Below are 27,245 nucleotides of genomic sequence, written 5' to 3'. Positions count from 1 at the left end.
GTTCTAGTCCTGCCTTCTCTGCTTAGCACTGGGAAAGGCCCCAGACAGCTGCTGTCATTCAGTGTACTGTAGACCAGGGGCAGGCAGATTTCAGGCTTGCAGGATGCACTGTGGCTGCATTCCCACGACAGTTTATTCCATTTCCCTGACATTTACCTGATGGTTAATTCCCATAATTTGTTTGAGCTCATTTTCATGTTAATTGGTTCCAGAAGTAATCAGTTTGCAAACAATCCATTTTCTTGCAGAAGTAAAGTGACTAAACTTGGGGCGCAGTACCAGCACATAGTCTCCCATATGGTCTAGCAGTTAGGATTCCTGGTTTTCACCCAGGTGGCCTGGGTTCGACTCCCGGTATGGGAAATAGCATTAGGGACACGGGTGGCGCTGTGGGTTAAACCACAGAGTCTAGGACTTGCCAATCAGAAGGTCGGCGGTTCGAATCCCCGCAACAGAGGGAGCTCCTGTTGCTCAGTCCCTGCTCCTGCCAACCTAGCAGTTTGAAAGCACGTCAAAGTGCAAGTAGATAAATAGGTACCACTCTGGCGGGAAGGTAAACGGCGTTTCCGTGCGCTGCTCTGGTTCGCCAGAAGTGGCTTAGTCATGCCGGCCACATGACCCGGAAGCTGTATGCCAGCTCCCTCGTCCAATAAAGTGAGATGAGTGCTACAACCCCAGAGTCAGTCACAACTGGACCTAATGGTCAGGGGTCTCTTTACCTTTTTACTTACATATAAGCTCCCGTTGAGAGCTTATATGTAAGTAGTTGTGAGCTCCCGTTGCTCTGTCCCAGCTACTGCCAACTTAGCAGTTTGAAAGCATGCCAGTGCAAGTAGATAAATAGGTACCGCTCCGGTGGGAAGGTAAACGGCGTTTCCGTGCGCTGCTCTGGTTCGCCAGAAGTGGCTTAGTCATGCCGGCCACATGACCCGGAAGCTGTATGCCAGCTCCCTCGTCCAATAAAGTGAGATGAGTGCTACAACCCCAGAGTCAGTCACAACTGGACCTAATGGTCAGGGGTCTCTTTACCTTTTTACTTACATATAAGCTCCCGTTGAGAGCTTATATGTAAGTAGTTGTGAGCTCCCGTTGCTCTGTCCCAGCTACTGCCAACTTAGCAGTTTGAAAGCATGCCAGTGCAAGTAGATAAATAGGTACCGCTCCGGTGGGAAGGTAAACGGCGTTTCCGTGCGCTGCTCTGCTTCGCCAGAAGCGGCTTAGTCCTGCTGGCCACATGACCCGGAAGCTGTACGCCGGCTCCCTCGGCCAATAAAGCGAGATGAGCGCCGCAACCCCAGAGTCGGTCACGACTGGACCTAATGGTCAGGGGTCCCTTTACCTTTACTTTACCAGGACATAGTAATTTCTTGCCATTTTCACAGTCTGTAGCTCAGTGGCAGAGCCCCTGCTTTTGCAGAAGGTTGCAGGTTCAATTCCTGCATCTCCAGTTAGGCCTGGCAATGCCCCCTGCCTGAAACCATGGAAAGCTGTGTGGTGTAGTGGTTAAGAGCAGTGGACTCGTAATCTGGGGAACCAGGTTCGATTCCCCGCTCCTCCACATGCAGCTGCTGGGTGACCTTGGGCCAGTCACACTTCTCTGACGTCTCTCAGCCCCACTCACCTCACAGAGTGTTTGTTGTGGGGGAGGAAGGGAAAGGAGAATGCTAGCCGCTTTGAGACTCCTTCGGGTAGTGATAAAGCGGGATATCAAATCCAAACTCTTCTAGACAGTACTGAGCTTAAAGGACCAGTTGTCTGACCCATTAAACACCTTCCTAGGTTCCGGTAAATACGTTGTTTTCGATATCAAACATTGTTCTTTTTGCAGCAAACCATGGTTTCTTGTGACATCTGAATACAGCCTTGCTTATCTAGAACTTCCTGCCATGCTTCTCATTTGGATTGAAGCTAAGGATCTGGTGAATCTGTCGATTTTGATTCCTCTCTGTTTTGCATTTTCCCATTTTCACGTTCATTTCTCCGGATTGAGAATGTCTCCTGTTACATACATTTTTGTGTGCAAATTTCCCTAACACAATTTTCGCACATGATTTTGGCTGGTATAGGTGTGTATATGCATACCTTTCCCTAGCCTGTGCATATCAGAACACGTTACTAGCTGTGCAAAATTCAGAGGAGCCCTAAATGGCCTCAGTCCGGTATACCTGAAGGAGAGTGTCCACCTCCATCGTTCTGCCCAGACACTGAGGTCCAGCTCCGAGGGCCAACTGGCGGTTCCCTCACTGCGAGAAGCCAAGTTACAGGGAACCAGGCAGAGGGCCTTCTTGGGGGTGGTGCCCACCCTGTGGAACGCCCTCCCACCAGATGTCAAAGAGAACAACAACTACCAGACTTTTAGAAGACATCTGAAGGCAGCCCTGTTTAGGGAAGCTTTTAATGCTTAATAGGCTATTGTATTTTAACATTCTGTTGGAAGCCACCCAGAGTGGCTGGGGAAACCCAGCCAGATGGGCAGGGTATAAATAATAAATTATTATTATTATTACAGCAAACCATGGTTTCTTGTGACACCTGAAAACAGCCTTGCTTATCTAGAACTTCCTGCCATGCCCCTCATTTGGGTTGAAGCTAAGGATCAGGGGAATCTGTCGATTTCGGTTCCTCTCTGTTTTGCATTTTCCCATTTTCATGTTTATTTTTCCTGATTGAGAATGTCTCCTATTTAATACATTTTTGTGTGCAAGTTTCCCTAACACAATTAATTTTTGCTGGTATAGGTGTGTTTTAACGCATGCCTTTCCCTAGCCTGTGCATATCAGAACACGTTACTAGCTGTGCAAAATTCAGAGGAGTGCAATTTTCAAGGGGTGGCTGTGTTTCAATTTGTGTCTCGTTCTGGGAAGTGCACATTAAGCAGGTTCTCTGTTCAATGCAGACTGAACCGCATTTCTCCCCCGTCCCCTCCTTGAAGGATTAAGTCCAAAATAGGTTGCAGAAATAACTCCAGCAGCCTATCCACAGCCAATAAATAAACTGTGCTTCTTGTCTTCAAAGCAGACGACAAGCATTGCGATGGGAAGCCGAATTCCTGTTTTGATGTCCAATTTCCCAGGCTGACTGTGTTTATTTTGAGAGATGTTTGCTGTTCTCAGATCTTGCAGTTCCAAAAGGGATGTGTGTGTTTACTTTTCTCTCTTAACGCACATGCAAGCCTATTGGGCTTCCATGCCTGGGATGTTAATTTCATTTTTTGGTTCTAATGATTCATTTCATGGGCTTCATGCATGAAGGAAGACTCCCAAAAGACAACTCCTGGTTCTTGGATTGCCCTCTCCATTTTAACTAACTGTTGCTGTGTTCACATTCCTATTTACTGTGCAGTCACTGGGTTTCCAGTGCTGGTTTTAAATCTTTGCTCACATGACGTTCTCAAAGATGCATATAGAATCATAGAATCATAGAATCATAGAGTTGGAAGAGACCACAAGGGCCATCGAGTCCAATCCCCTGCCAAGCAGGAAACACCATCAGAGCACTCCTGACATATGGTTGTCAAGCCTCTGCTTAAAGACCTCCAAAGAAGGAGACTCCACCACACTCCTTGGCAGCAAATCCCACTGTCGAACAGCTCTTACTGCCAGGAAGTTCTTCCTAATGTTTAGGTGGAATCTTCTTTCTTGTAGTTTGGATCCATTGCTCCGTGTCCACTTCTCTGGAGCAGCAGAAAACAACCTTTCTCCCTCCTCTATGTGACATCCTTTTATATATTTGAACATGGCTATCATATCACCCCTTAACCTCCTCTTCTCCAGGCTAAACATGCCCAGCTCCCTTAGCCGTTCCTCATAAGGCATCGTTTCCATTCCTTTGACCATTTTGGTTGCCCTCCTCTGGACACGTTCCAGTTTGTCAGTGGCCTTCTTGAACTGTGGTGCCCAGAACTGGACACAGTAGAATCATAGAGTTGAAAGGTACCTCAAGGGTCATCTAGTCCAACCCCCTGCAATGCTGGAAACTCAGGTGAAGCATCCATGACAGATGGTCATCTAACTTCTGCTTAAAAACCTCCAAGGAAGGAAGGTCGACAACTTCTTGTGGGCGTCTGTTCCACTGCTGAACAGCTCTTACTGTAAGAAAGTTCTTCCAAATGTTTAGTCGGAATCTCCTTTCTTGCAACTTGAAGCCATTTGTTCGAATCCTGCCCTCCAGAGCAGGAGAAAACAAGCATACTCCCTCCTCCATGGGACAGCCCTTAAGATATTTGAAGATGGCTATCATATCTCCGACAAACCTAGACAGCATCTTAAAAAGCAGAGACATCACCTTGCCAACAAAGGCCCGTATAGTTAAAGCTATAGTTTTCCCAGTAGTGATGTATAGAAGTGAGACCTGGACCATAAAGAAGGCTGATCGCCGAAGAATGGATGCTTTTGAATTGTGGTGCTGGAGGAGACTATTGAGAGTCCCATGGACTGCAAGAAGATCAAACCTCTCCATTCTGAAGGAAATCAGCCCTGAGTGCTCACTGGAAGGAGAGTTCCTAAAGCTGAGACTCCAATACTTTGGCTACCTCATGAGAAGAGAAGAGTCCCTGGAAAAGACCCTGATGTTGGGAAAGATGGAGGGCACAAGGAGAAGGGGACGACAGAGGACGAGATGGTTGGACAGTGTTCTTGAAGCTACCAGCATGAGTTTGACCAAACTGTGGGAGGCAGTGGAAGACAGGAGTGCCTGGCGTGCTCTGGTCCAGGGGGTCACGAAGAGTCGGACACGACTAAGCAACAACAAGAATCCTATCTCCTCTCAGTCTCCTCTTTTCCAGGCTAAACATACCTGGCTCCTTCGACCGTTCCTCATAAGGCTTGGTTTCCAGACCCTTGATCATCTTGGTTGCTCTCCTCTGCACCTGTTACAGCTTGCCAACATCCGTCTTAAATTGTGGTGTCCAGAATTGGACACAGTATTCCAGGTGTGGTCTGACCAAGGCAGAATAGAGTGGTACTATTACTTCCCTTGATCAGGACACCAGACTTCCGTTGATGCAGCCTAGAATAGCATTAGCCTTTTTTGCTGCTGCATCACACTGTTGTCTCATGCTAAGCTTGTGGTCCACCAAGACCCCTAGATCCTTTTCACATGTACTGCTAGCAAGCAAGGTGTCCCCCATCCTATATTTGTGCATCTGGTTCTTCCTGCCTAAGTGCAGAACCTAACGTTAAAAAAGTTGGAGTTCTTGTTATTAAATATACCAAGAAAAAAAGCACACCAAGAACTCAGGCCAATAAAAGTTTCAATAGTGGGAGTGGTCCCTACTCACAAGTCAATAGTCAATGGTATATAATACTGTTTTATAATTTATGATTGTTGAATAATTTATGATAATTTAGCATCTAAATGTATTTTCATGTAATATTTGATACTTCCAACTGATGAAGGTGAATAGATCAAAACAAGACTTCTGACTTCTCTTTGATTGAAACTGAGTCTCCATCTGCAAGCTGATAAATTATAAGGATTAACATTATTGTCGAGTGAAAAAGAGAAAATCAAATTATTGTGTTATACATATCTTCATGTGTTTGAGTTTGTAATCTCTACTCGAGTTTGTAATTCTTGTCAGAATACATACTTTTGAATGGATTAGTTTTTGTTACTATTGACTATTGACTTGTGAGTAGGGACCACTCCCACTATTGAAACTTACATTGGCCTGAGTTCTTGGTGTGCTTTTTTCTAAGTGCAGAACCTTACATTTGTCCCTATTGAACTTCATCTTGTTAGCTTGCGCCTAGTTCTCCAATCTGTTCAGGTCATTCTGAATTCTGATTCTGTCTTCTGCGACATTAGCTATCTCTCCCTGTTTGGTGTCACCTGCAAATTTGATGAGCACCCCCTCAATTCCTTCATCCAAGTCATTTATAAAGACACTGAACAACAACAGGCCTAGGTCAGAACCCTGTGGCACCCCACTTGTCACTTTCCCCCAAGATAACGAGGAACCATTAATGAGTACTCTTTGGGTTCAGTCACTCAACCAGCTACAAATCCACCTAAATTATCGGTGTGTAAATATTTTTAATAGTTGATTGATTTCAGAGGAACCCATGACGTTTACATTGTCACATGAAGTTGGTGTTTGGATTCGCTTTTGGCTGTTGCAAAACGTGGACACAACCCCCCCCCCCCAAGACCACCCAAGTGATTTCTTGATCCTGATAGATGACAGAAAAGCAGACTCTCCTGCTCTTGCTGAAAAGGGAATTGTGGGTAAGCTAAATAGAGGCAGATGCACGGAGGCTGCGCTTAGCTCTTGTGCCTGATGCACATTGCAAATGTCACAGCCGGACTGTGCAAATAGGTGTGTGGGTGTATATATGTATTTTTTTCTTTAATGGGGTCGCCCCACAGCATCGCTGTAATGTTTAAAGGCCCATCTCCACCAGTGTTTGTTTGAAGAGGATGGAGCGACTTCCCAAAGGTTGCAACATTCAGGACGTTTTCGTGGCATGATACAAGTTTATAAAAATTTTCATGGCATGGAGAAAGTGGAGAGATAAAAGTCTGTCTCCCCCATAGCACTCATCTCCTCCATGCATTTGTCTCGTATCCTTCCAAAACCATCAGGTTTAGTGGCCGGTGCTGCCTCCTGTGGCAGTGAGTTCCATAGATTAACACCACTCTGTGTGAAGGATGACTTTCCTTTATCCGACCTGAACATAGCTGTCAACTTACAGATTTGAAAATAATGGATCATCAACCTCCAAAATAAGGGATCAGCAGCCAAAATAAGGGATTTTGCAGACACAGGTGTGTTCAACTTCTGAGCCCCTCTGAGCCAAAGGCAGAAAGCCCAGCCAGCAGCCAAACAAAGCCTCAAGCGGTGGTTCCCACAGTGCAGCAACCCGACAAAGGGGATGCAGCAAGGAAAACCACGTCACCTCTCCGCTGGGAAGCGCTGAGCAAAGGCGAGACCCCAAGCAACGTGGCCGATTTGATCGGCACAAGGCATGCAAGTTCCACCCCCCAGTCATTCTTAGACTCCTTATTGGGTGAACAACGCAGCCAAGCAACACAGTTGGAGCCTCCCTCCTCCCTGGCCGGCAGGGAGGGAGGGAGAGGAGCTGCTTCCTTTGAAACCCGGGAAATTTAAGGGACATCATCAATAAGGGACAGCAGTGGAACACAGCGCTGGGATAAGGGACTTTCCCGCCAAATAAGGGACATTTGACAGTGATGGACCTGAATCTTGCAATGTTCCGCTTTGTGAGAGGTCAACGAGTTCTAGCGTCGAGAGAGGAAGAGGAATTTTATGAGCTTGTATCATGTAGCCTCTTAGTCGCTTTTTGGCTGGAGTGACCGCGCTTTCTCTGAGTCCTCCGCAGCCTTTCCCTGTCCCTGCTTTCTCCCTGAGTCGTCTGCTGACTCACGCGTCCTGCTCCCGAGTACCATCTTTTTCCATTACTAGAACCAGATGTGCCCCCACAGGATGTGAGCTGCGCCTCTCTATTGCTCACCGACGAGTTTTGCCAATGGAGAAGTGCCTCTTGCCCGACCCTGAAGGGTCTGCCTTTTCTGGAAAGCGAAAGGATTTCTGCAGAATGACGGTTTGTTTTAACAACGTGTCCCTTTCCGATGAGGTGTGGGGATGCTGTCTGAAATCCCCCCGCCTTTTTCCAAATCCTTTATTGTTTTATTCACATAATATACATTCTTTACGGGATGCAGGTGGCGCTGTGGGTTAAACCACAGAGCCTAGGACTTGCTGATCAGATGGTCGGTGGTTCGAATCCCTGTGAAGGGGTGAGCTCCCGTTGCTCAGTCCCTGCTCTTGCCAACCTATCAGTTTGAAACCACATCAAAGTGCAAGTAGATAAATAGGTACCGCTCTGGCGGGAAGGTAAACGGCGTTTCCGTGGGCTGCTCTGGTTCGCCAGAAGCGGCTTAGTCATGCTGGCCAAATGACCCAGAAGCTGTACGCCAGCTCCCTCGACCAATAAAGCAAGATGAGTGCCGCAACCCCAGAGTTGGCCACGACTGGACCTAATGGTCAGGAGTCCCTTTACCTTTATACATTCTTTACAACAAACAACTCCAAGATAAACAGACAACTCCAAAATAAAATCGTATGTAACAAAACCATAAGTCTCATGTTTTCATTTACACTGATCTCCTCTTCGATACCTTTACTTGATATTTCTTGCTGTTTTTTCTGCTTTCATTATAGAATCTTTATAAAAATTTAAATCTCTTAAATCCTACACCATTCTTTAACAATTTCAATTAATCACTTCACCTCTCTTCCCCACAACCCAATACTTCCTTCCACCTGTGTGAGATCTTCTTTACCTGCTATTAATTTTTGTTATTTTTGCGTTATTCACTTTATTTGTTATTCCATCCTTATATATTATTATCCTATCTCCTTGCTCCTTTTAAACTTTTGCATATTAATTTTTAAGCTCCAGCACCGACTTTTTTCATGTATTCTTTAACCCATTCTCACTCTGTATTAATTTTTTGATTAGGGTAGCCTCTGATTGATGCTGTTAATTTTGCCATCTCCACGAATTCAAGAAATTTGATTCTCCGTTCTAATAATCCTGGTATTTTATCAGTTTTCCCATTTTTTTGCCACTACGATTCTGGCTGCCGCGGTTGCGTAAAGGAATACATTCCTTTCCCCGCTTAGGGTTTAGTATCGAGTATTGCTGTGTTTAGTATCGAGTGACATCCCTAAGGATGCCATCTTATCTTTCATTTCCTACAAACTCGCTCGCCCCTCTTGGGAAAACATTGCAAGAGTGATCTCTTTGGCAGGGTTTCGTAATATATCCATTTATCCTTTTTCCTGGGCCTACAAGAGAGTGGAAGCATGCACAGCTCCTGGTTACTGAACTCCCCTGCAAGCCCAAACAGCAGACTAAACAAGGCATAGGCAAACTCGGCCCTCCAGATGTTTTGCGATTACAATTCCCATTATCCCTGACCACTGGTCCTGTTAGCTAGAGATGATGGGAATTGTAGTCCCCAAATATCTGGAAGGCCGAGTTTGCCTATGCCTGGACTAAACTGTTCTCAGCCATTGCATTGGGACTGAGGCCCAGTTCATTCCGTTGGACTCACAGGACTTAGATGATGGCGTGACCCCTTTAAGAGCCTGCAGGATCTGGCCAATGGCCCATCTAGTCCAGCATCACAGTAGCCAACCCGATGCTTGTAGGAACCCTGCAAGCAGGACCTGAGCTCAACACTATTCTCCCCTCCTGAAATTTCAACTTTGGCTGAGATCCCTGCATTGCAGGGGGTTGGTCTAGATGACTATATGGGTCCCTTCCAACTCTATGATCTCCCAAATGGCAGCTGCTTCCCTCCAGGGAAGAAAGGAGGGAAGCTGACTCCCCTTGATCATTTGAGTGGACTGGCCCAGTCTACAATGTCTCTTTTGAGGTGCAGGGATCAGAACCCTATATTTTATTCCAAGTGTGGTCGCACCATAGATTTACCGTACTTTTCCGTCTATAGGACGCCCCCATGTATAAAAGGTAAAGGGACCCCTGACTATTAGGTCCAGTCATGACCGACTCTGGGGTTGCGGCACTCATCTCGCTTTACTGGCCAAGGGAGCCGGCGTACAGCTTCCGGGTCATGTGGCCAGCAGGACTAAGCCGCTTCTGGCGAACCAGAGCTGCGCACGGAAACACCGTTTACCTTCCTGGCGGAGCGGTACCTATCTACTTGCACTTTGATATGCTTTCGAACTGCTAGGTTGGCAGGAGCAGGGACTGAACAATGGGAGCTCACCCCGTCATGGGTATTCGAACCACCAACCTTCTGATCGGCAAATCCTAGGCTCTGTGGTTTAACCCACAGCGCCACCTGCGTCCATTCCTCCATGTATAAGACGACCCCTATTTTGGGGGGGGCCCTCAAAATTTAGAAAATAGGGGGGATTGAGCTTTGGGGGTTATTTGGGGGGAATGCCGAAAATCGCTCACCCACTGGAACGAAGCGCGTGCCTGTGATTTTAAGCATCGATTTGCCGCTCGATTGTTGGAGGTGGGATACCGAAAATCGCTCAGCCGCCGGAACGAAGCGCGAGCCCGAGATAATAGAATCATAGAATCATAGAATCATAGAGTTGGAAGAGACTACAAGGGCCATCGAGTCCAACCCCCTGCCAAGCAGGAAACACCATCAGAGCACTCCTGACATATGGTTGTCAAGCCTCTGCTTAAAGACCTCCAAAGAAGGAGACTCCACCACACTCCTTGGCAGCAAATTCCAAGGAGCTCTTACTGTCAGGAAGTTCTTCCTAATGTTTAGGTGGAATCTTCTTTCCTGTAGTTTGGAACCATTGCTCCGTGTCCGCTTCTCTGGAGCAGCAGGATACAACCTTTCTCCCTCCTCTATGTGACATCCTTTTATATATTTGAACATGGCTATCATATCACCCCTTAACCTCCTCTTCTCCAGGCTAAACATGCCCAGCTCCCTTAGCCGTTCCACCTAAGGCATAGTTTCCAGGCCTTTGACCATTTTGGTTGCCCTCCTCTGGACACGTTCCAGTTTGTCAGCGTCCTTCTTGAACTGTGGTGCCCAGAACTGGACACAGTACTCCAGGTGAGGTCTGACCAGAGCAGAATACAGTGGCACTATTACTTCCCTTGATCTAGATGCTATACTCCTATTGATGCAGCCCAGAATTGGTGATCAGCCTTCTTTATGGTCCAGCTCTCACTTCCATACATCACTACTGGGAAAACCATATTGGCTGTTTTATTTTCAATCCTTTTTCAATTGTCCCTGCCACACACTGAGTCGACATTTTCAGTAGCATCTGCTTTGCCTCCTGAATGGTCTTGGTTCAATCCTGGACCAGGAAAACCTGGGAGGGTCTGCTTTCTGAAACACGGGAGAACCTCTGCCGCTGCCAATCAGTGTAGGTAGCACTGGTCTAAGTGGAATAATGGTCAGACTCCATGGAAGGCAGGCAGGCAGGCATCCAAGGTATCTTTCCTGGTTATCCTGTTAAGGATGCTCGGGACTGCGGCTTTTTTATTTTATTATTATTTTATTATTATTTTATTAACTTCTTTTTATTCATTTTCTATAACCAAACCACAAAAAAAGAAAAACAAAAACAAACAACACACCTCCAAAGAAAAAAGAAAACCCCAACCAAAACAAAACACATGAACAAACCAGAAGACAAACATTAATTAACAACAAATAACGGTTGACTTCCCTCCATCTCGGTTTTGGGTTATGTAAATATTAAATCCATTCTGCAGTTTTTCATTTGGGACTGCGGCTTTTAAAATCCTGCGATTTCATGCCAATGTATCTCAGAGAGGTGCGTCTCAGATTTGATGCAACTGACAATAAATCTCTTGTTCATTTTTCCAAGCAACACCTCGGAGCTGAGTGTCTGCTGGAATTCCTTGAATTCTGACCGGCTTAAAAGCGAGAAGGAAAATGCCCAGGGGTTAGACCACCGGTCACTTCTCTAGCACCCTGTAAATCATCTCTCAGACTCGCTTGTGCATTCCTGTAAGCAAAGCAGGGTCTCTCCTTCCAAGAAAAAAACACAAGCAGCAACTGGAAAAAATCGTGGCTCCCCGCTAATCGCTTTTGGGAAAGATAAGGCCGGTTTTTATCTTTTGGAGCACGCTAACAGATAAAACTGAGTATTACAGGATTTGTTGTGCTCTTCTACCTGCTAGTTAACCTCTTGTGCCACATCAAGGTCCTAGAATTGTAGAGTTGGAAGGGACCGCGAGGGTCATCTAGTCCAACCCTCTGCAATGCTGGAATCTTTTGCCCAATGCAGGACTCGAACCCACAACCCTGGGATTAAGAGCATGGATAGGCAAACTAAGGCCCGGGGTTCAGATCTGGCCCAATCACCTTCTCAATCTGGCCTGCGTGTTTTTACATGAGTAGAATGTGTCCTTTTATTTAAAATGCATCTCTGGGTTATTTGTGGGGCCTGCCTGGTGTTTTTACATGAGTAGAATGCGTCCTTTTATTTAAAATGCACCTCTGGGTTATTTGTGGGGCATAGGAATTCGTTCTTTTTCCAAAATATAGTCCGGCCTCCCACAAGGTCTGAGGGACAGTGGACCGGCCCCCTGCTGAAAAAGTTTGCTGACTCCTGATTAAGAATCTCTACCGACTGAGCTATGAAGAGCCTTCCTTGGGGGATAGAGACACGATAATCCATATATTCATGGCAGCTCTTATGGCAATTAGCGGTAATTGGAAAGCACCAATATTGGAAGATTGGGTAGCTGCAATATGGGAAGTGGTCAAAAGCATGAAACTGAGAGACGCAATGAGGAGCGAGAATTCCTTCTTCAAGAATCAGTCGGTTGGTTTGTTTGCTTTTCAGAAGGGTTGGGACAACAGAAAGGTCTCTGAGTTCAGACCACTGTCTCTTGTGTGACAGAGACATGGAGCAACGAAAGACTAACCAACAGCCCTCATAAATTTCCCTGCAAACTGATGTCCTGGTTTGCTGTGCATCTCATTAAGGACCAATTTGTCATTGTTTTTGGATCACTGAACCCCCCGAAGACATGAGTACTTTCCCTCAACCAGCCACAAGCCCCATGTACACAGAGCACCAAAACCACAATGTCAGCCTGCTGGTATAATGAGAGAGGCCTCTGATCTCTATTTACCGTAATTCCCAAAACTGGGATGACTCGCAATTCATAGGTTCATGGAGTGATGGCTCATTATTATTTTTCTTGTGAAAGTGATCCCTTCTCCACAAATGCACTGGGACAGACCTGTGTGGTCTATATTACTTCATATCCTGTCTGAGGGGATGGCAGTTCTTTCTCATCAGAAGATAGGGTTAGGTGGTCCAGGGAAATAATAATAATAATAATAATAATAATAATAATAATAATAATAATAATAATAATTTACTTGTACCCCGCCCATCTGGCTGGGCTTCCCCAGCCACTCTGGGCGGGTTCCAACGAGAGATTAAAAATACAGTGATACCTCTGGTTACAAACTTAATTAGTTCCGGAGGTCCGTTCTTAACCTGAAACCGTTCTTAACCTGAGGTACCGTTTTAGCTAATGGGGCCTCCTGCTGCCGCTGGTGCACGATTTCTGATCTCATTCTGAGCTAAAGTTCTTAACCCGAGGTACTACTTCTGGGTTAGTGGAGTGTGTAACCTGAAGTGTTTGTAACCTGAGGTACCACTGTATATTAAAACATCAGTCATTAAAAACTTCCCTAAACAGGGCTGCCTTCAGATGTCTTCTAAAAGTCAGATAGTTGTTCATTTCCTTGATATCTGGTGGGAAAGTGTTCCACAGGGCGGGTGCCACCACCGAGAAGGCCCTCTGCCTGGTTCCCCATAACTTGGCTTCTCCCAGTGAGGGAACTGCCAGAAGGCCCTCGGAGCTGGACCTCAGTGTCTGGGCAGTGGAAACGCTGCTTCAGATGAAACCTGGCTAATGGGCAGGGGCCCCATCTAGGGGTGGGTGGGGAATGAGGTCCCTCCCAATATTTTCAAGGAGGTGGCCAACCCCCCCCCCCAATTCCACAGCAGTCCTCAAAAGGATGAGCCAGGATGAAGCATCCTTGCCCAGGCATGTCCCTGTGACGATCGCCAGGGTGCCTTCTGGGAATGTTTTAAATCATTATAGTTTCTTCTGATACATGACCAGCTGATGGAAATTCAGAAGCCTCTCTTTTCTAGTTTTTTTTCTAATGTTTCTCTGTTTCTGCTTTCTTTGGTCCCCCCCCCCTTTCTCTCTTTTCTCTCTTTATCTCTATTGTCCCTTTTCCTTTATCTTGTTTTGTATTGTCAGGGGTTCAGAAGGAGAGACACAGGAGGGGGAGCAAATGGAGAGTGAGGAGGAGGAGTACGAGGGGGGCGCAGGCAGTGACAGTGGCCAGAGTTATTCCACAAGCCTCTCTAGCGAATCGGAGGACTCACAGAAGGGAGCGCCGGTGGCCAGAGCAAGGGAGATTCCAAGGGAGAAACCTCAAGAGGGAGGGGCCAGCGGGGAGTCCCTGAGCAGCAGCTGGAGATCAGGACCAGCGTCTCCACCAGAGCGCAGTGGGGAGGGGGAGTCCCAGGAGTCGGGACCAGTGTCCTCACCACCAGAGGGAGGAGAGGAGTCAGGTTTGGCAACACCCACATCAGGAAGCGGGGAAACGGTCAGAAGGAAAGTCACCGGCTGGGCGCGCGCGCCAAGTTCAAATGTACAGGAGCGCGGCACAGCGGGGAGCCCGGGAAGGGAGCCAGGTCCTAAAGCCCGCCGGAGGGAGGGGCAAGACTCAGGAGGCTCCGCGTCAGAGGAGTCCAGGAAGGAGGGAACCCCAGAGGGCAGAAGGACCCAACGCAGGAAAGAGCAGCGCAAGAGGTGGAGCCGGGCTAGAATCTTAAACTGGTGTGGGTGGAGCAGTGAGTCAGAGGGGACTTAGCCGGTCTAGCGTTAAGACGTGGGTCTGCGCGCCCAGAGCTTGGAAATGGAAACTAAACTTCAATAAAGACTTTTGTATATAATATCCACTGGGCGTTGGTCCTCTGTGAGCTGGGACCTAGCGGCAGTCCTGACATGTATCTTAGACAGCTGTAATATCATTGTATTATGGGGAGAGCTCCATAAAATTCAAGAAAGAAAGAAAGAAAGAAAGAAAGAAAGAAAGAAAGAAATTTGCCTTGTCCAGGATTCTAGCCAGCCAGCCAGATATGCCCTTCCTCCTGTTGTAAACAAAAATTGCCCTTTTCCCTTATGGGGTATCCCAGAGCCCATATAGAGTCCTTACATAGGTTCCCTATTGGTAGGAGAAGATAACAGAGGCCAACCAGAGAATATTGAGAAGCAAAGCAGCTAGTAAGCCTGATCTTTATTGATCTGTTGCAACAGAGTGCTCCCCTCACCTGCATTAGAGAGGAGGGACCTAGAAAAATGGCGCGCAAGGCCTTACAAAGACTTTTGAAATTGCCACCCTGTAGATCAAGACCACCCCCAGAAACATCATACATACATCACAGAAGAGGTGTAACCTAAGACCACCCCTCAGATACATCACACCTACATCACAGAAAAGGCGGTCTAAAACAGAAATTTTGAATGTTGTTTATCTCCTGTCTGGCAGGTTACTTGATTGGATTGCCTGGGGAGCCTGGCCAGTCTTTTGTAGTGATAAATACTTAGTTCCTGGGCCAGGTCACCCCCTAGGCTCACAGGCTCACACCCTATTCATATCTTAAATGTGCCCTTAAGACAGGATTTGTGAGGAAAGAGACAAGGGGGAGGTTTCCCACTTTGACCTTGCAGAGAAATCATCAGCTCAGTTTAGGAATCAAAATGGTTCCAGGTCGGTCTTCCTGTGCTGATCTATGTATGTGCTTGGTTGGTACACTCATGGACATTACCATATATCTAAGACCATAAAATTCCTATCACACTCCGAATACTCCATTCCATTCTTACTCCCATTGAAGTTTCTGGTTCCCCCAGCTGTGGTTTTTGGTGTTTGTGTGCTGTTTCATCTCTCCCACTTAACCTCCCCCACCTACTCGATCATGTGCACTTTTGCAAACTTTGGGGTTCCCCCAAGCCCTGCTGGCACCTGCCCTTTGGGGTGTGGGCAGTGCCATTTTGGATACATTAGAGACATCACTCCCCTCTGTTGCAGGAATTTATGTATTGATTGGGGGGGTTGCCCCTCCAGTAGATATCATACACATGCAGCCTACCACCAAAACCAGCACAATCACTTGTGACTTTTGTGATTTGTCCCCACAAAACACTTCATCACAGTTTCTTCCTATCTGTTCAAAGGGCCTTTGCTGCACGATACCAAATGTAAGAATTCACTGATAAATGTATCTCTGTACTGGCTCACTGGGAAAACTTCAGAAATTCATATAGATATGTTAGCTCAGCTACTCAGCAGCCCCTCTGCCTGAGTGATAATCCCTGGCATCCTGATACCTGAGTTCCAGACAAGTAGCCATTCCAGAAATCACAAACCCAGATGAAAACAAAAGGGTGTAATTAACTTGGCTGGGAAACAGAGAAATGTAAATATCTTTTGTTACACTTGATGGGTGTTTGGTGGAGGGCAAGGAGAACCATGGGGCAGGGTCCAGGATGCTCAGATTACTGCCACCAGACCTCCCCTTCTCATGATGTAACCATGATGTATTAGTGATGAGTTTGGGGGGTGTAACATGGGCATTAGCAGCTAATAAAAGTTTGGGGGCTCTTTCGTTCGGGGCTTCCATCTTGTTCCACCTTGTGGCAGGTGGGAGTCGTGTCGCGACAGTCTTCAATAAAGACCAAGCCTAGTGGCTGATGTTTTGCTCTGGTATTCCTGGCTGGTGTCCTTGTTTTTTGTCCAAGGGAGCCCTCAGATTTCTCCGTTAACACCTCTAAACCTTGTCACCTGAGTGAATGGTTTCGCAGACCCATCCTGTACGAAGGAGTGGGCTTGGCTTGAAGAGTCCTTCTTGCGCTCCTCGCTCCCACCTCGTCCACAGTTTCCTGGTGCTGTGAAACTGCTTTGGGACCCTCAATGATTAACTTGCCCAGCTGATTGCTTCACTTAGTTTTTTTTAATAGCCCTGTTATTAAAAGGAGAGTGGAAAGTAGATAAAGGGATAAGTTTCTAGAATTCCGAAACCAGATAAAAATCTCGCTCTCAGAAGGGTGTGTTTCTTTGAGAAGTGCAGCCAGTGAGACAATACTTTTCATGAGATTTATTAGTCCCATAAATCAGATACGCTTGAGATCTGTGCCCTCTGTTAAGCCGGTTCAACTGCGATTAGACCACAATGACTAACTTTCTGCGCCAAAAGAAAGGTCTGTTTAATGCACCTTTCTGCTCCGGACTCGATAGCTGACAAATAAGACATGTTGGGGATAGATACCCACTGTTACGCCCGGTGTGGAGAAAAGCGAAGCTTTTGCTCCCTCTCTTATCATTCCAGGACCCAATGAAGGGGAATCTTGGAAGATTCAGGACAGGAGGAAGTGAGTAGTTCTTAACGCAGCACCTAGTTCGACTGTGGAACTCACTGCCACAAGAAGCAGTGAAGGTCACCATATTGGATTGCTCTAAAAGAGGATTAGACAAATCCAAGGCTATAGAATGTTATTAGCCACAATGGCTATGCTCTAACTCAGTATGCTTCTGGGTGCCAATGGCTGGGGATCCCAAATGGGGAAAGATCTGGGTCAGGTGCTGCTTGAGGGTTTCCAAAAAGGGGCATCTGGTTGGCAACCGTGGGAAGAGGATGCAGGAAAATATGGGCCTCTGGTTTGATCCAGCAGGAGGCTCTTCTTAAAATAATACTAATACTAATACTAATAATATTTATATCCTGCCCATCTGGCTGGGTTTCCCCAGCCACTCTAGGCAGCTCCCAACAGAATATTAAAAACACGATAAAACATCAAACATTAAAAACTTCCCTAAACAGGGCTGCCTTCTAAATGTCTTCTAAAAGTCAGATAGTTGCTTATTTCCTTGACATCTGATGGGAGGGCGTTCCACAGGGTGGGCGCCACCACCGAGAAGGCCCTCTGCCTGGTTCCCTGTAATCTCACTTCTAGCAGGGAGGGAACCGCCAGAAGGCACTCGGAGCAGGACCTCAGCGTCTGGGCAGAACGATGGGGGTGGAGACGCTCCTTCAGGTATACTGGACCGAGGCCGTTTGGGGTTTAAAGGTCAGCACCAACACTTTGAATTGTGCTCGGAAACATACTGGGAGCCAAGGTAGGTCTTTCAGGACCGGTGTTATATGGTCTCGGCAGCCGCTCCCAGTCACCAGTCTGGCTGCCGCATTCTGGATTAGTTGTAGTTTCTGGGTCACCTTCAAAGGTAGCCCCACATAGAGTGCATTGCAGTAGTCCAAGCGGGAGATAACCAGAGCATGCACCACTGTAGCAAGACAGTCAGTTGGCAGGGAGGGTCTCAGCCTGCGTACCAGATGGAGCTGGTATACAGCTGCCCTGGACACAGAATTGACCTTAATTAATTCTTTAATTAATTCTTAAGTTCATTCAGCATGCTCATATGTACATCTTCATCTCAGACATGATATGAAGGCTGGTTGCATTATCCCTGCCATGTGATAATCCCTTGCAGACAACTGCAGAGACAGGCAGTCAGGTTGTGCATCCATAGCAGTGATCATAGGAGGAATGACCACTGGGAGGAGAAAAGAAACACTCTGGTGTACCTACAACAGCACAGCCGGACGCTTTCATCTGCTGTAACAAAACATGTCTCTCCCATGTTTACAGCCACTGTGACCTTCCAACAGTTTGACTGGCCCATCCTCCATTGTCTCCCAAGAGAGATGGATGCCACTGATCTCAAACTGTATAACCAGGTCCAAAGTTGGGAGGAGGAGAAAAAGAACTATGTACTGCAGCACCTTGAGCTCCATGGAGGAAAGATGGGATATAATTGCAAATAATAATAATATCAAAAACTCCCTGTGCACAGATTCAGGTAGGTAGCCGTGTTGGTCTGATACAGTCAAAATAAATTTAAAAATTGTCCAGTAGCTCTATGTGGGACAAGAAGCTACAGTTGGAACTGGATATGGAACAACTGATTGGTTCAAAATTGGGAAAGGAGTACGACAAGGCTGTATATTGTCTCCCTGCTTATTTAACTTATATGCAGAATTCATCATGCGAAAGGCTGGGCTGGATGAATCCCAAGCCGGAATTAAGATTGCCGGAAGAAATATCAACAACCTCAGATACGCAGATGACACAACCTTGATGGCAGAAACTGAGGAGGAATTAAAGAACCTTTTAATGAGGGAGAAAGAGGAGAGCGCAAAATATGGTCTGAAGCTCAACATCAAAAAAACGAAGATCATGGCCACTGGTCCCATCACCTCCTGGCAAATAGAAGGGGAAGAAATGGAGGCAGCGAGAAATTTTACTTTCTTGGGCTCCATGATCACTGCAGATGGTGACAGCAGCCACTGGCCTTATCTTCTACATAGGGGAACACAGCAGAGCATTCCGGTTTCCAAAAACGCCTTCACCCCCCAGCCTCCCCGTTCGGAACTTGTGAACACCACAGAGGCCTGGATCCTGTTATTTTTCTGTAGCTGAGCATCTTAATCCCCTGGAATTTGGAGAGTTATAACTCTCTGAGGGGGGTGGAGAACCTCTCTGCTTGGGATATGTTGCCATGATTCACAGCCTAATAAAACTTTGCAGAATTTGTGATTAACATAACGTTAAGACCAAAGAACCACATCGCACGCACGCAAGGTCCACGTGCGACTCACACTTTCCTCATTTTCTCTTTTTCCTTTCGGGGTAAAATAGTGAATCAGACATGGCCCCAATTGGTTAAACATTCTCCGTCTTACTAAGCCACCACAGCCATGTCCAGCTTTAAACAGCTTTATCGCTCCTCTTGAGATAACTGGAGATAGATAGGCCTCTCTCTCTGTTTGTGTTGCAAACAGCTCCTTTTTTTCTAGTGGTTTGTCTAGCCGTTTATCTCCCGCTCCCAGCACACAGCATCGCAGGTGACCCAAAGGTGGTTCTGATGGAGAGAAACTGGAACACTGACCTGTACGAGATAATTCCTGCCAGTAGTTGCTGGCAAGCTCTCCGGTTCAAAAGTTGCTTTATTTATTTTGCCAGAGTTGTGCCATTTGGAAGTACAGTGGTACCTCAGGCTAAGTACTTAATTCGTTCTGGAGGTCTGTTCTTAACCTGAAACTGTTCTTAAGCTGAAGCACCACTTTAGCTAATGGGGCCTCCTGCTGCCGCCGCACCATAGGCGCACGATTTCTGTTCTCATCCTGAAGCAAAGTTCTTAACCCGAGGTAATATTTCTGGGTTAGCGGAGTCTGTAACCTGAAGCGTCTGTAACCTGAAGCATATGTAACCCGAGGTACCACTGTACCTTCTCGGGGTTTTAAGATGCATTTCTGACAACTTGGCATATAATAATTGATAGGTGTCCAAATTGAGGTCTAAAAAGATACTGGGTACAGAGGTAAGGACACCTTTTAGTCCAAAAGGGTGTGTTCCCTTGTTGCCAACCCTCTGAAGGCCAAATGCCAGAGATAGATCGACCTTGAGAGATAAAAAGGACCAAATTTGCTAGTGAGCAGGGGCTCCCTCTCTCCCATGGACAATTCCTCCTATTGCCTTAATAGGCTCCCAGTACATTTCCAAGCACAATTCAAAGTGTTGGTGTTGACCGTGAAAACCCTAAACGGCCTTGGCCCAGTAGACCTGAAGGAGCGTCTCCACCCCCATCGTTCAGCCCGGACACTGAGGTCCAGCTCCAAGGGTCTTCTGGTGGTTCCTCCCTGCGAGAAGTGAGGTTGCAGGGAACCAGGCAGAGGGCCTTCTTGGTGGTGGCACCTGCCCTGTGGAACGCCCTCCCTTCATATGTCAAGGAAATAAACAAGTTTCTGACTTTTAGAAGACAGCCCTCCTTCATGGATCACTGCCTTGCTGTTGTGAAGAGGCTTGAATAACTCAGAGAAGCTATGAGCTATGCCATGCAGGGCCACCCAAGACGGACAGGTCATAGTGGAGAGTTTTGACTAAATGTGATCCACCTGGAGCAGGAACCGTCAAGCCACTCCAGTATCCCTTCCAAGAAAACTCCATGGACGAAAGCTATGATCCATGAAAATAAAATCTCCCACTTCCTCCATTTCTTCCCTTTCTATTTGCCAGGAGGTGATGGGACCAGTGGCCATGATATTTGGGTTTTTTTTTTTTTGATGTTGAGCTTCAGACCATATTTTGCGCTCTCCTCTTTCACCCTCACTTTCTGCCATCAAGGTTGTGTCACCTGCATATCTGAGGTTCTTGATATTTCTTCCGGCAATATTAATTCCGGCTTGGGATTCATCCAGCCCAGCCTTTCACATGATGAATTCTGCATGCAAGTTATATAAGCAGGGAGTCTGCTTAGGTGGCATCAAAATGCCACATGCCCAGCTACAGCCTCTCCAGCCCCCACACTGTGCAACATGCTCTGGCTTGAATTAGCTTGGTGCCCTCCTAACTGCTTCCAGGAACGCTCAGACTTCCTGTCTGGCGTGGTGGCTGTTCCAGTCCAGCAGCCCAACCAGGCTCTCACATTTTCTGAAGCCAGTGTCAACAGCCTCCAGAGGCATCCCCATAGCTGCCTCAACCCCACTGTGACCCAGGGAGAGGCAGCATCAATTTAGGATGACCTCGTCTCAAAAAGGCTGCTGGCTAGCCGGGGTCTGACTTGCACGGAGAGAGTCCGGATGCCAGGGAGCGAAACCAAGGCAGGAGTAGCTCTGTTGCAATATCACAGTCTTATTCAGTTCTTTCCTCCCTAATTATGTATTCAGACTTGCAATACGAAGCAGGAAGTGAGCTAATTCAAGCACTTAATCTGATTGCAAACAGACCTTTCCCCAATAAGATTCAGTGACGAAAAGTCCAGATTCTTTCCAGACCACTCCTGATCATTGATGAATGATTCTTAGTCCCATCCAAGAAGCCGTTTTTGTGTGATTATATTTACATCCTTGCCAGCTGTCCCTGTTTGCTTTTCACATAAGGGACAGAGCTTCTTTTCTGCTCTGTATGCCTCCCTCCCAGTTGCCTGGTCTGTTTCTAGATTTGCCTTATGAGGGATGTCTTGGCTACCGCAGGCTCAGGACCGCAATACCTCAAGGACCACCTCTTTCCATATGAACCTACCCGGACCCTGAGACCATCTTCTGAGGTCCTCCTTTGTGTGCCTCCTCCATGAGAGGTTCGGAGGGTGGCAACACGAGAACGGGGCCTTCTCTGCAGTGGCTCCCCGTCTGTGCAATGCTCTCCCCAGGGATGTTCACCTGGTGCCTTCATAAAGGGAGATGAGTGCACAACCCCGGAGTCGGCCATGACTGGACCTAATGGTCAGGGGTCCCTTTACCTTTACCTTAAACATGCACATAGGACTGAAAACTGCATATAGTGGTACCTCGGGTTACAGACGCTTCAGGTTACAGATTCTGCTAACCCAGAAATAATACCTCGGGTTAAGAACAGAAATCGTGCTCCGGCAGCGCAGCGGCAATGGGAGGCCCCATTAGCTAAAGTGGTGCTTCAGGTTAAGAACAGTTTCAGGTTAAGTACGGACCTCCGGAATGAATTAAGTACTTAACCCGAGGTACCACTGTACAAAGATTGAGTTATATTTGGGGAAATTGCTTTGCAAAAATGTTTATATTAGGCAAAATTACATATACAATTGTATACAGAAAATTGTGCAAAGATACTGATGAATTTTCACGAGACCTTTCTTTTAAAAAATTGCAAACTGATGTGGAAATGTGGAGAACTGAACTTTAAGACTGTAGAAACGAGAAACCGAGAGAAGCTGAGATTGACATATTCGCCTGCCCCTATTTAAGTGTCTTAGAAATCATCTTGCAGGTGATCTACACTCTGCAGCCTTCCCGCGTGCCCGCATTTCCCATTCAAAGTCTGTCTTTACCATGAACTCACCAGGTAGCTTTAGGTGAGCTTCAGACCTCTCGCTTTCAATGCGGAGGTGACAATTGCTAGAGCGAAGTACGGGTGATCAAAATGATGTGGCGAAATGCCTGGAACAAAACGCTCAAGTGTTGTTGTTTGTTGTTATGATCACAAGGAAATCATCTGGCTGGCAGCATTCCCTTTAATTGGAACAAAGAATGTTTTCTGCCGCCACCATCCTCGTTTCCAAGAGAACAATTCGGACCATATGCCATTCCAGCTCCCACTGTCTGCATCCGGTTTGCTGAGAAACAATAGCTGGATATACAGATCATAAACTGTGCGTGTGCTGGGCTCAGATCTCCAGATAGGCCCCATGTCTACAGTGATGCTATCGGGCTTGCATGGAAAGGCGCTACTTGCTAATTGCTTTGTTGTGTCTGCCGTGCATCACACAGCCGAGGCTCAACTCAGGTCCTGCAGAACTTTGAAGGTCTGGTGTGATGCAACTGCGGCAAACTTCCTTTGAGCTTGAAAATTCAGCACCTTTGCAAACAGGCCTCTTGCCCTTTGCTCTCCTGCATCTTCCTCACATTCACCTTGCAGGCTCAACTGGCAAAGTGCTTGGCCATATTCAAAGTATTGGTGCTGACCTTGTAAGCCCTCAACGGCCTCGGCCCAGTATACCTGAAGGAGCGTCTCCACCCCCATCGTTCAGCCCTGACACCGAAGTCCAGCGCCGATGGCCTTCTGGTGGTTCCCTCACTGCGAGAAGCGAAATTACAGGGAACCAGGCAGAGGGCCTTCTCGGTGGTGGCGCCCACCCTGTGGAACGCCCTCCCATCAGATGTCAAGGAGATAAACAACTACCTGACTTTTAGAAGACATCTGAAGGCAGCCCTGTTTAGGGAAGTTTTGAATGACTGATGTTTTAATGTACTTTTAATCCTTTGTTGGGAACCGCCCAGAGTGGCTGGGGAAACCCAGCCAGATGAGCAGGATATAAATAAATTATTATTATTATTATTATTATTATTATTATTATTATTATTATTATTATTATTATTATTATGCTGCCCTACACAACAGCCCTGTGAGGTAGGCCACAGAGCCTCCGTAATGCACCAGACATCCTTCACCATGTTCTGTGCTACTGCAGGCCACCACCACAGGCATCTCCCATACACTTTCTTTTTTTTTTTTTAATGAATATTTATTAGCATTTTCAAAAAAAAAAGAAAAAACATATAAAAACAAAAACAAAATATAAACAAAAAGATAACAAAAATACAAAAATCCAAAACTTAAAAACAATTAAAAACACTTAAAAGTTCAAATACTTATTTTCTTTTAACTTGCTTCTCAGACCTCCTCACGCCTCCCTTTCTTGTATTCCAATTTAAATTATTAGCTCAGCAAATCCTTACCTTACTTCTCCATTTTGACTTAATTTAATTTATTCTAACATGTTATTATTTTACTTTTCTTCTTTCTTCCATTTCCTCAATTTATATTTACAAGCCTTATTTTCATTTAGTTTAGACCATTTTAATAACCAATTTTAACTTATCCAAATTTACACATCAATATTTATACCTCATTATTTTTTCTTAAACATTTTTCCTAAAGTCGACCAAAATTTCCCTTCCACGACTTTCCCAATTTCCATACCAATAGCAAAGCAAAGTAAAAACAGAACAAACTATATTTATATACCCTTTGGATTCCCAAACTCCACCCAGACACTTTCAAAGCCCTACTTGTCATCTTAAGGGCTAGAAACTTGTTTTGCTTAAATGAAAGGAGAGAAAGGGCCTTAGAGAGAGAGAGAGAGAGAGATATGCACGGTTTCTTTTTCTTTCTTGTGACTTTCCAGCTTGAGCTATGAATCTGAACACACGAGATCCAGTTTCAGAAACGTTTTTTTTCCAAATACTGGAGCCCGTAGGATGGTATTGAGTCACTCTCTCTCTCAGCCTGGCTTCCCTCACAAAGACGCTCTGAGGATTTATGAGTTACATTGCGCAATCTGTTCTGCACAATCCCGTTGGGATTGGCTGCTCTAAAAAAAACCCCATTCCCTCTGTAAGCCCATGTGCCGTTTGGGTGGGAGGACTCAGCAACCGTCCAAAGAGGGTTGAGGATGCTCAGAGGCCGTGGGATGCTTGGCAGTGGGGAAAAGATAGGCATTTCCCCAGCTGCTCCATTATTCCAGTTGGCAGCAGGGGGGTGTGGGTGGCGCCGTAGTCTTTTCCTCCAAGGGGCTCAAGGCGGTTTCTCCTGCCCCCCACCCCACCCCACTTTATCTTCACAACAGCCCCATGAGGTAGGTTGGGCCCAGGGATGTTGGTTGGCCCACGAGATTCATGGTTGAGAGGAGATTCGAACCCTGGTTCTCAAAGTCTTCGTCCAACACTCTAACCTTTATGTCACAATGTAGGACAAACAACTTACTCCTTAACTTAAAGAAAACAAAAGAGATCATTGTGGACTTTAGGAAATGTAAATTGAATATTCAGCCACTTATTATTGAGGGGAAGTGCGTGGAACAGGTCTCGGTGTTTCGATTTCTGGGAATGGAGTTGAGAGAGGACCTAACATGGGGAGCAAACAGCAGAGACCTAATGAAGAGAGCACAGCAGAGGTTATATTTTCTGAGAATCCTCTGGAAAAACAATCTCTCAAAGGACCTGTTGATGGCATTTACCATTGTACTGTGGAGATTGTACTAACTTATGTATGTGGTTTGGGAGCTGCACAGCCAGGGAAAAAACAATGCTGTCCAGGGTTGTAAAGACTGCGGAGAGAATAATTGGGTGCACTCTTCCCACCTTGGATCAAATCTATGCTTCCAGGTGCCATAAGAAAGCGGCAGAGATAGCGCAGGATAGTGCGCACCCCGGAAACGATCTCTTTCAGCTTCTGCCTTCTGGAAGAAGGTACACGGTTATAAAGACAAGGACTAGCCGCCTGAGAAACAGTTTCTACGCAAATGCAATTCTGGTTCTAAACGCAGCATAAGGGGTCTCTATAGTACAGTGTATTTTAAAATGGGGTTTCAGAGTTTTTAGGGGGTTTTGAATGTTTTATGTAGTTTTTCAATTTCATTGTTCTGCATGGGACAATGACAATAAAGATATTGTATATTGTATATATAGTAAGGCAAGCTGCCCTTAAGCTTAAAAAGATAATGCACACGAGGAAAGAAGGGTGGCGAGGGCAAAGAAAACAGCAAGTGCCTTAAAGTCACAGTTCTTATACAGACCAGCAGGGATGGAAACAGTTCAGGTAGCCCAGCCTTAACCTACTTTTGGCACAGGCCATGCTGGCAACTTGGGTTTATGGCTAGCTCTGGTTTCAGACAGACAGAAAGAGCTCTTTCCCATCCTTGCTTCCTCAAATCCTTTGAGATGGGGGCTGGGATGTACATATCCAAAATATAAGATAAAAAATAAAATAAAATAAAACCTACATACAGCAAGAGTGTTTTGTGTTGTGTAGGCTTCTATTTGTTATGTGCAAATGGCTTTTTATACCTATTAGGTCCATAAATTACCATATAGCATACAGGTGAAACTCGAAAAATTAGAATATTGTGGGAAAGTTTCTTGATTTCTGTAATTCAACTTAAAAGGTGAAACTCATATATGAGATAGATTCATGACATGCAAAGTGAGATGTGCTAAGCCTTTCTTTGTTATCATTGAGATGATCATGGCATACAGCTGATGAAAACCCCAAATTAACCATCTCAGAAAATTAGAATATTCAATGAAATCAGCAAAACAAGGATTGCAAATAGAGCAAGATTGGATCTCTGAGAAGTAGAAGCATATCTCGCTTTGCATGCCATGATGTTAGTGTCATATGTTAGTTTCACCTTTTAAGTTGAATTACTGAAATCAATGAACTTTTCCACGATATTCTATTTTTTCGAGTTTCACCCATAGGCGCCGACTCCATGGGGCCTGAGGGGGCCCTGTATATTCAACACAAAAAACAGCTACCATTTGTTGTTGACAAAGGACAGCTGGACATATAAAGGGCCCCATTACCTTCAGTAGCTTAGGCCCCTGCCTCTGACACCCATTGCTGGAATCTGCAGGTGGGGAGAGTTGCTCTGGTACTCAGGTTCTGCTTGTGGTTTTCCCAGCATGGGCATCCGATTGGCCCCTTTTGAGAACAGGATGCTGGGCATCATGGGCCTGATCCACCAGCCTGCTCTTACGTTCTTAAACAGCATTGGCCAACGAAAGGTAAAAAGTCCATTGTGGTTTATTGCTTCGAATCATCAACAAACATTTCTCGTTTTTATGTTTAACCCTCCGGCTCTTGACTTTGCAGGATCAGAAACGTGCAAAATCTCTGGCGAAACATGCTGGTCAACCCACCCGGCAAGGCTCTTGATATACCAGGGGGACCCCCAGCCTGTGGCCCCTCAAAGCTCTCTCTCTATGGCCTTTGAGACCCTCTCAGCCACAGTCTTCACTGGCCATGCTTTGCACCAGCCTGGTGTGTTTTTGCCTGCCTCAAATGTGTCCATTATCAGCTTGGATAATGCTTCTTCCTTGCCTGGGGATAGAGAACGGTTTGTGTGTCTAGGAAGCAGCCTATTCTTCAAAGGCAGACATTTGCATTTGTTGCTCTGTCCACTTTTGCCTCTGAGCCCCCTAATGCCCAACACTGGTGTGTGGCCCCTAGATAGTTGCCCAGAAGACAATGTGGCCTCTCTCCTCCATCCAGATGATCAAGGATTGTTCTCTGAGTTCAAGGACAAATTCCAGCCTGGCAAAAACAACC

The sequence above is a fragment of the Podarcis gaigeae genome (genome assembly GCF_964106915.1).
Source record: "Podarcis gaigeae genome assembly, chromosome: 4".
In the NCBI taxonomy this organism is placed as follows: Eukaryota; Metazoa; Chordata; class Lepidosauria; order Squamata; family Lacertidae; genus Podarcis; species Podarcis gaigeae.
Note: the sequence above shows the minus strand (reverse complement) of the source record.